Genomic DNA, 10,089 nt, shown 5'->3' on the forward strand with positions numbered 1-10,089 from the left:
CGTCCATCATTAGTGCAACATAACTGCATACAGAATCCAATGTCAAAACAGATCTAGGCCAGTAATCTGTGTACAACGTGGTATAATCTGTATACAAGTCCTCACATTTTGTTATTTCTGGGACAAAACCATCTGATGACGAAACCCTTGGCAGACATCACCGTTAAGAAACATGTGCGGATTAACAAGACGGTGGACCTTAAGGCTAAACGAGAGCATTCTCCTCATCTGAAAACAGCTGGGCAGTCCAGATTGTTGAAGTTTAGGAGCACCATTGCCACACATGCACCTGAGCTGGTGTGAAACTGTTAAACCGAGGCCAGCACCAGTGAGAAATGTCAGCCCCATTACGAATGAAGAGGGCATGAATTTGTAGAAGTGTGTCGCATTGTTCAATAAATATTTCAAGAACCAGGTGCCACTCACAGCTACCCAGAGAGTGAACATCTTTGCAAAAACTGTAGGCCAGAATCAGAACCCTGCATTGCTCACAGAAAGATCTGGCAGGCTAACTGCTTCAAAGTTCCGCGAGATACTGCACAGCCTGAAGCCGGAAGCGCTTTTAGAGAAGTATTTTACCCTCACAGCAAAACAATGAAGAATAGTGACCCCAGACTCTACGGTATACAAAATGAATCAAAAGCAGTTGATAAATACGTAGAAGTGATGCAACTGTATGACAAAGATATTGATGTCCCGAAAACAGGATTGCACATTCACAAACTACCTTCTTTCACTGCCGCGTCACCCGATCACCTTGTGAGAGATGGCAGTGAGAATGGGCTTCTAGAAGTGAAGTGCCCCACTTCGAAAGCTGGCCAAAGAGTTGTTGATGCATGCTCTGATAAAGGTTTCTACTCAGCGGTAACCAATGATGAGATTGCCCCAATAAAAGACCATAATTATTATCAAGCGCGAGGACAAATGGGAGTCTCAAAGAAGCCACGGGGCGACTTTGCTATCTTCACAGACCACGCTGACCATCAACACTCCGTATCAGAGGAGAGCACATATTTTGACGAAGAAATTTGGCAAGACATCCTTCAGGGCCTGGCCTACTTTTATAAGGCTGCTATTATTCCAGAACTGATGACACGACGTATCCGACGACTTGGATATCTTTATACCACAGGTGCAGGCTAGGTGTCCTACAAGAAGTATGCTCTGGGGTTTTATCTGGTTTAGCAATGCGACGCGGACACTTTGAAGATGAATATCAGAAGCTACAGCACGCACAGTGACAATACAGGCTGAAACAGGTTGGCGAAAAAGAAGGGTGGCAAAAGGGTAATTTAATGATACGAGAGAAATCATATTTCACTTTAGTGTCCCATTTCAAAAGAAGCATTGTTGAAACCAAGAGTAAAAGTTGCCTTTCCTTATGACAATGTGCTCCATGCTCTTTGGTACACTGTTCCTTTGCAACATAAAGCTTTGTTGCATGACACTTCTTAAGTGCTCTGAATTAATATACCACACGCTTTCTCGTTCTGTTACATGGTGTCTGTCTCCACTGCCGTCCCGTTATTTATTTAAAAGATTAATTGAATTATGGGGTTTTAAGTGCCAAAGCCACTTTCTGATTATGAGGCACACCGTAGTGGAGGACTCCAGAAATTTAGACCACCTGGGGTTCTTTAACGAGCACTTAAATCTAAGTACACAAGTGTCTTCGCATTTCGCCCCCATCGAAATGCAGCCGCCGTGGCCGGGATTCGATCCCGCGACTTTGTGCTGAGCAGCCTAACACCATAACCACTGAGCAACCACGGCAGGTTCCAATTATTTATTAGTGGTTGTCTAAAGTTTGAGAGCAATGCACATTTTGTGAAAACTGCATCTGCTATGTCTAGCATGTTTATAGGTAAGGGGTCTGTCCAATAAATGCAACTTCTTGATTCTTCTTATGACCCTTTCAATGTGCACCCGTGCACTTGCAACATGTTTTGTAGCTTCAACGTACTTAGTGCTGATCTGCACTTCTGGAATACACAATGGGGGCACATGAAGGACAACACCAAGTGGCAGAAAGTCATCTACCTTGAATGCCTCGTCAACCATGAACCTATCTCCTAATTCAAATAGACCAAGTAGTCGTGTATTCGCGAGCTTGCTTCACGCTCGGAAAAACACTTATATGTAGTACGTATTGAGCAACAGAAAGCTGTATCGGGAGTTTTTCATGTTGCTCCCCGACTTTCTCATTTACACTTTTCTTTTAATTATAATAATTTAGAAGCTGATTAATTAATTAAGACAAGTTATCTAACTAGGCAGACTGCAAAAAATAACCTGAGTATCTACAAACTATGGCAAACAACATTACCTTGGTTATGTCGAGCTACGAAGCATCTGCATATTTTTAAAGTTTGGCCCAAGTTAACATTCTGTATATGACTATCCTTCTGGTCGAAGGGCTGGTGTTAAGGCGTGTGCAAGCTTTAGATCTCCTTCAAAGCGTTCTCCTTCAAAGTTATGATCTCCTTCGGCGTTGACCACACTAATGAGTCATCTTTACAGCGGAGTGTGTGAAGCAACCAGCGTCAAGCCCTCTCGTCCATTCGTCCAATTCAAACAATGACCAAGCTGCTGGCTGCTTCAATGGATCCTGGAGCTACCAAAAACAAACCACACAAAGTGGGAAGACAGACAGAAAGAGGCAGCGAAGCTATACGCCCTGCCGTTCATCACAGCGTGCCTTAGTGCAAGCCCGTTCTGCTCTCAGCCTCTAGGCCAACTATTTAATGCCCTTGTACACATTGTACATAAATGTTTCGTTAACTCACCGTCGCCTAGACTACTTCATCGATTAGCTCTGCGCAGCAGTGGCAGCAGGCAGAGATGCATAAAATTGAACAATATTCTCCTGGCAATTTGTTTATGAGACAGCTCCACTTTGCATAATATGTTTCCTGATAATTGCACATTGAGAATGCCATTTATAATCTGTTCGCTTTCACATTAGCACATCAATATTCACACACGTAAAGTTCAAGTAAAGCTATTCTACATTTAGGAAGGATTATGTGCTTGCATCGACACCAACTAGCCAAACTTTCTGCATTAATTACTTTGTAGTTAGCTCTACGTTTAAAAGTCACTGTACGCTGTCAGTTATAGATACTCTCCCTGTACAAAATTTATTGCTGTACTTTCAAGAATGATTGGCTAGACGTCGCTGCATCAAGCATTAAGTGCTTACATTTGTCAGTGCACAAGCCAGTCCAGGGGCGGTCTCGACCATGTTTGACAAACAGCTGAATGGGGCTGCTGCTATGTCAAGCTAAGCAGTCTCTGTAGGCTCTTGTCAGTGACACAGTCCTAGTAAAACCACCATTTTTATTTCAAATGTACAAACGCAGTGATAGCATCTACACTTGCAATTTTGGCCTTCATATGCCAGCAGTTGCCAGATTCAGGCCCTCTGCAGAAAAAGTACAAGTCGTTATCTCTGCTGTTTTGGCTGCTTTCAATAGTTTTCCTTGCGAAATATTCAGCAAGTAGTTCTGACATGATCACTTGCGTGAAAAATTTCTCTGTAGAAGTCGGCATGGAATCCAAAAAGGTATCATCCTTAGTAACCCTTTGTTAACCCTGATGATGGAATCCAAACAACAAAATCCCGATGTTCTGTTGCATACTGCCATTTGTGTTTTAACTTAAAAGTAGTATGGGTGTGCCCATTTCGATGTCTGCTTTCCATTCACATTCTCTAGACAACAATCTGGGCCGTTTCTCACTTTTTGTATGCTTCTCTTGGCCAGTGTGTAAGAGCATTTAACCTCAACACCCTTGCCACAACGTATACAGCTAAGGGAAGCATCTGGTGTTGCTGCAAGATGTAAATGCTGTGTACTCTAGTGAATTTTTGGCCCAAAGTATTGAAAGTCAATATGATGCAGCACGATTTCATAAACAAAGCTCGTGAATGCACCATGCTTATGCTCCAGTCCCTATGTTGTCGATGCAGAGGTGAACTTGTGCTGCTATGGCTTGTGGCGACACACTCTGCGCATATTTCTGCGCACCTGCCATCTTATCATCTGGCCAAGCATACCACAGCTGCACGCTGGATTGCATGGTCGATAAAGCATAGCGCCACCGCCATGTCACCCGAGGTATGCGTCACCGACGGTGGCTATAAGAACAGGCTGCCTGGATGATAAAAGCCGCCTTCTACCACCAGCTACTGTGACAAACGTAGCTTGGTACGCCCGTCCGCTGACATCGTTCGCCGAATAAAGACGCGTTGCGTTTTTATGTTGGGATTCGTCCTTCGCTAGCCGCGACATCCCCACAGGCTTAACACATTTTGTCACAGAATCTGCGATTCTGCCAGCACGATATGCAAGCCACTTTGGACAACTTGATTGTCCTTCTGTGAAGCCTTCAACGTGGTCCACCATTTCTTGACTGATGTGATACTCAGCAAGGAAGTTGCCACCACGTTGAAACAGTGTTTCCAAGTCCTTGGACCATGTTCCTGCAAGTGGCTCGAAGCTAGCACTTTACTGTAAGAGCACGATGAAGAAAGCTGGTGCAGCACAAGAGCATCAGCAAGACCTGAATACTACAGTTGTAACTCTTCTTCAGTTGTACGTGGTGGTTCAGCCAGCAAGGCTCTTGATGTGTCTGCAACCTCAAGTAACATCACACTTACAATGCTTGGCTGCAAGTGGATTGTGTCCCTTTTTTTCTTCCTCTTCTAAGATGATGAGAAGTCACTACGTCTCTTAGGTGCTCGGGCTGTGTGTCAGGGCAGTCAGCTGGTAGCCAAGGGCAAAGCGCTCTGAAAAAAAGAAAAGGAAGCAGCTGCCACTCACCTTAGTACAGTCGATGATGAGGCAAGCAACTAGGATGAAAGGGGCAAGGAGAATGGTCTTGGATGCAAACAGGGGCTCCGCTATTGTGACACCTTGTGAGCACTCTGCAATGGACATGAGAGTATGTTACCATCATTTTAAAAACACAAAATGACCCGGACCAGAAAAGAAGGTGACAAACACAGCATTGACTCGCAGTTAAAAGTTCATTTTGAAAACAACAAATTAAGTAGGATGTTACAACAGCAAGCATGTGACATAATGCCCCGCCTGCACACTAAGAAATGCACAAAGCAAAGCAAATGGCATTGCTGCTTTCAGCAGCAATATTGATGCAAAGAAGCCATGTGTACCAGAGGGAAGTGGACGCTGGTCCTAAATATATGCATTGCTATAGCAAGAAAGGGAATGACAGGAACACGTAGGTTTCTCCGTTTCCCTTTCGGAGACTGAGTATGCTAATGGGATAATGCAAGTGTAAAGTGAACATGAAAGCAAGCTATGCTGGGACAAGGCAGAATAACAGCGTGTTGCCGATAGTAATCGAATGACATTTATTCTTGATCAAGCAGAAACTTCCTCCATTCTTTCGGTGACACGAGCGTCTGAGAGTGCGGGGAAAGAAATCCGACAGCTTGAAGGGAACATCATTGTTTATTTTGTTTGTAGCTAACATTGTATAGCTGCAGCAAAAATTATTTCCTCTTTTTATTAATACATACTACATTCTTGTTTCCTCCCGAAAACCACTCCGCTCTGCATACCCGTGGCCTTGACGGAAATACAAAATAAATAAGAAAATCGCACTACGGTATTCAAAAAGTTGACAGCACAATATGGCCCGACACTGACAAAGTAAAAAAAAATCATTTTTGGGTTTTACGTGCCAAAACCAACATATATGATTATGAGGCATGCCGTGGTGGGGGACTCCGGATTAATTTTGTTCATGTGGGGTTCTTTAATATGCACGCAATGCACGGTACCACGGGCGTTTTTGCATTTCGCCCCCATCGAAATGCGGCAGCCGTGGCTGGGATTCGTTCCCGCACCCTCGGGCTTAGCAGCGCAACGCAGCCACTAAGCCACCACGGCAAGTACACACTGACATATTACATAGGGGGCTATGACACTGACAAGTTACTATGATTTTGCTGAAGCCGTGCACTTGGAGAGATGTTCACACAAACATGAATGACGAGAACACACACAGACGCTGATCTACAAGTGCGTTTATACAAGAGCTTCCCCACCTGAAATATGACACGAACGTCAAATGGTGACTGTTTTTGGCAGGTATCCGCAACTACACCAACTACACCGGCACGTCACGTGTGGGGAACATCATTCCCGTCCGCGGCGGACGCGCTTCGCACAAGAGAACAAACGAAGCCCTTTCTCTCTAACTAGGATTTATGACCAACTTGCGCTATTGACATGCGCAACTAGCACAACGCCTGCGAAAAAAGCGATCTGTCATGTAGGCGCAGGCATAAAACACAAGCACATTTGGCGCATTTCGAGATTTGCGGCTGTGCGCGCGGCTTGGCATGGGATAATCTTGGATTGACTTTCGGCACGACTTCAGGCCTTTTGGATGCAAAGCCGCAAAAATGGCGATAAAATCGTCACTTCCGGCGGAAAATGCCTCAGTGGCACTTTGTCTGCAGAGCCAGCTAAGCGAGGTTTTAGCACACTTTTCAAATTGATCATGGCTCCCGTCACGGTACGAATAGACGTGCTATCCTAATTATCAAAGTCTCAATCAAAAATCAGACCGTGAAAAAAAGGAAGAAGTATCACTTTCCTTTGACAAGCTTTACATTAACAAACGCGCATATATTTGGGACGAAGAGAAGAAGGACAAAGTACCGATGCAAAAAAAAAAAAAAAACGACACAGTAACAAACCGGCGAATAACCCACCGAGCCGCACAAGCGGCACAACCAAAAGATTAACATTGATAAATGTAAACGCCCACAGTGTCCTAAATAAAACAGAAGCCTTGGAAAGCCTTCTAGTCGACTACGAGCCCGATATTTATCACCCACTATATTCGACCACGAGATTGCTCCACCTAAAGCCCCTCCATACACGTTTCCGCCGGTGGCGCGTGGATGGAGGGGCTTTAGCTCCACCAAAGTACACAATCATCCGAAAAGACCGACCTTCACGGGGTGGAGGAGTGGCCTTACTAATAAAAAACTGCCTCCGCTTTGTCCTTCTTCCAGAGGTGGACAACGCTGAAGCCGTTTTCTGCAAAGTTTTGTGCGATGGGACGTCAATTGTAACCGATTCCGTTTATCGGAGCCCTTCCTCTGGCAGTGCATGCCTTACCCTAGCAAAATTATAATACAAAAACTAATAGCCTATGAGGTTATTGACACTAATACAATCTATTATGTCTATTAGTGCATTAGTGTAATAGATCTATTGGTGTATTACCTATTAGTCTGATATGTATTTGGTGTATTGGTCTATCGGCGTGTTAGTCTAATAGCTAGGTATATTGGTGTGAAAGAAAAGTTTGAAATGCACCAGTTACAGAATGAAAAACAGGCATAATTGCTAGAAGCATTTATTACCACATTAAATATTTTTTACAGATTTCTCTTTCGAGATCCTCGTCAGGTCAGCAGTCTTGATTGCCAGAGCGTTTACTCCACCACTTCGACCAGAGAACGTCCTTTTGATAGGTTAAAAAAACCCGGACAGAAACATACACATATAGAAACATTTAAAAGCAGGGGTGCTAGTTCTACCACTAAATGTTTAAGCAGGCAATATTTGCTTCTAAATTGGAATAATATGGCCCCGTAATTTCCAAACTAATTTTAGGACAAAGTTTGATATGCTTAGTTCGATATGTTTATCATAAAGAAAAATGACGCCATCTGATGACAAAACAATTAGACAGCACATAAAATGCACCAAAAATGTTCTGTGTGTTACATCGAAACTGTAGGCAGATAAAGAACAACTCTAGACAGAAATCTTGCACAGCATTGTCGGAAACATGCATGTCACTGCTGCTATGCGCACAACAATTGGCCCAATCACACTGTACTGAAGTGCATCCACCATTGGGATAAAAAGAAACAACTTTATACTCTACTATAGAAGCATAAATAAGTACAATAGTTACCTCCAAATGGAAAGGAATCGGCGCCGGCGAAGACACATCACATCGATGCACGCTGATCCACGAAGCACAGGGGTAAAAACAGTTGCCTTCCGTTGTTTTGAAGTCACACAACACCCATATCCAAGTATTATATTGCAGGAATAAGATTGCGCAGACGCCAGCACCTCGGGTTCCTTAAAAACACATCGTTAATTCACTAAAAATCGCGCACACCTCGCCTTCACATGGCAACAGTACACTGCAACATGGTAGCCGCCAATGCACACGTGCTGTGCGCAACTACGGCTGACTACGGCCGTACTTTTGCGATCTTCCCGCCTGCCGTGTTCCCTTCTCTGCGATACTGCTCATTGATGTCAATAAATATTACGGCCTTTTATATGCGGTATTAAGTTATCAATTTAGGTTACAAGTTTAACACTGCTTTATGCGCACTTCAACAGAAGATACGGGACTAACGCAACTTCAGTGGCAAACAATTATGGTTGCTGCGATTGCACCATCGTTCGTAAACGCACCGGGCATCGCAACTCTGCCTTGCAGGTCACGGCTGGTTGTTCGTTGTGCTTTTTTTTTCGTGGCGAAGTATTTGCTGCGTTGTAAACATAGCTGTTTCCTCACGACTCATCGCGACGAAGCTCAACAGAGGCCTAGTTATGAGACGTCGCCAGTGAAACAAAATTAGCAAGACCATGTAGGCGAGCGCGTCGATCGCTTTTGTGTATATCGCTGAGAGATAAGCTTAGTGCGATGAAACTAATACAAACGTGCGAATGCTGTGTGCTGCACATTTTGTTCTTTATTATTCAGCGAATAATCAGAGACCTCTCTGCAAATGGTCCCCAATACAGACTTAATTTTTCATAAACTTTCACCCTCGCATTAAACAAGCAGCAAAAAGGGGCAACAGAATTCAACAATGCATGTTGCATAACAGACCAGCAACAATATGTATAAAGTCAATAGGACGTATCAGTCTAATAACGAAACTAGCAGACATGCAACACTGTTTGTATAAGACTAACACGCCTAATACATAGGCTCTATTGGTCTTATAGGTCAATTAGTACAACTAATAGAAATTTCTATTGGTCTAATACAAAACTTATACAACTAATACAAAACTGTATTAGACGAATACAAACTTCTATTAGAATTTTTGCTAGGGGCTGATACGACAGAACAATTAGACAGCACATAAAATGAACCTAAGATGTTCTGTGTGTTACATCAAAACTGTAGGCAGGTAAGGAACAACTCTAGACAGAAATCTTGCACAGCATTGCCGGAAACAGGCATGTCATTGCTGCTATGCGCACAACAATCGGCCCAATGACACTGTACTGAAGTGAATCCACCATTGGGATAAAAAGAAAGAAACAACTTTATACAACACTATAGAAGCATAAATAAGTACAATAATTACCCCCGAATGGTAGGGAATCGGCGCCGGTGAAAACACATCACATCGATGCACGCCGATAGATACACAAAGCCACGAAGTACAGGGGTAGAAAAATTGCCTGCCGTTGTTTTGAAGTCACACAATTAACATCTATGTCCAAATATACCACTGCAGGAATAAGATTGCGCAGACGCCAACCCCTCGGGTTCCTTAAAAAGACATCGTTCATTCACTAAAAATCTCGCACACCTCGCCTTGACGTGGCTACAGTACACTGCAACATGACAGCCGCCATGGAGGAAGGAAACTGAGGAGAGGCCCTATATACTAGGGTGGCTAGAAGGGCTAGAAGGCCCTTCTAGCCACCCTAGCCCTACCCCCTCCGCGCGCTAGGAGAAAAGTGTGGAGGAAATGACGTAGTAGGTTCTCCTTTCTTTTGCTGTCTTTTTTATTTCTTTGCTGTAGTGGCCACGCCTTTCGGGCCACAATGGCGGCTTTGTTATATTTTCTGTGCCATGGAGGAAGGAAACTGAGCAGCGGCTCTACCCCCTCCGCACGCTAGGAGAAAAATGTGGAAGAAATGACGCAGTAGGTTCACCTCTTTTTTGCTGATTTTTTTATTTCTTTGCCGTTGCAGCCACGCCTTTCGGGCCACAATGGCGGCTTTATTTTGGTTCTGTGCGCTCACACGTGTTGCTCCGTAGGTTTCGTACCGT

General features: G+C 43.9%; 1 protein-coding gene across 4 annotated transcripts in view; it reads right to left on the reverse strand.

Annotated features, from left to right (window-relative positions):
• LOC135905230 (uncharacterized) overlaps positions 1 to 8,214 on the reverse strand; it is an 80,474-nt gene extending 72,260 nt beyond the window's left edge. For 2 of the 4 annotated variants that reach the window (XR_011507861.1, XR_011507860.1), the window contains exons 1-2: positions 6,077 to 6,371; positions 4,824 to 4,927 (exon numbers count right to left, since the gene is read on the reverse strand). The gene's annotated coding sequence lies outside the window, so the exon portion shown is untranslated. Of the gene's footprint in view, positions 1 to 4,302; positions 4,928 to 6,076; positions 6,372 to 7,968 lie in introns of those variants that run through there. The other 2 variants (XM_065436239.2, XR_010565358.1) reach the window with 2 other exon arrangements.
• Positions 8,215 to 10,089: the final 1,875 nt, after the last annotated feature.

This window comes from Dermacentor albipictus, chromosome 8 (genome assembly GCF_038994185.2).
Source record: "Dermacentor albipictus isolate Rhodes 1998 colony chromosome 8, USDA_Dalb.pri_finalv2, whole genome shotgun sequence".
Classification (NCBI taxonomy): domain Eukaryota; kingdom Metazoa; phylum Arthropoda; class Arachnida; order Ixodida; family Ixodidae; genus Dermacentor; species Dermacentor albipictus.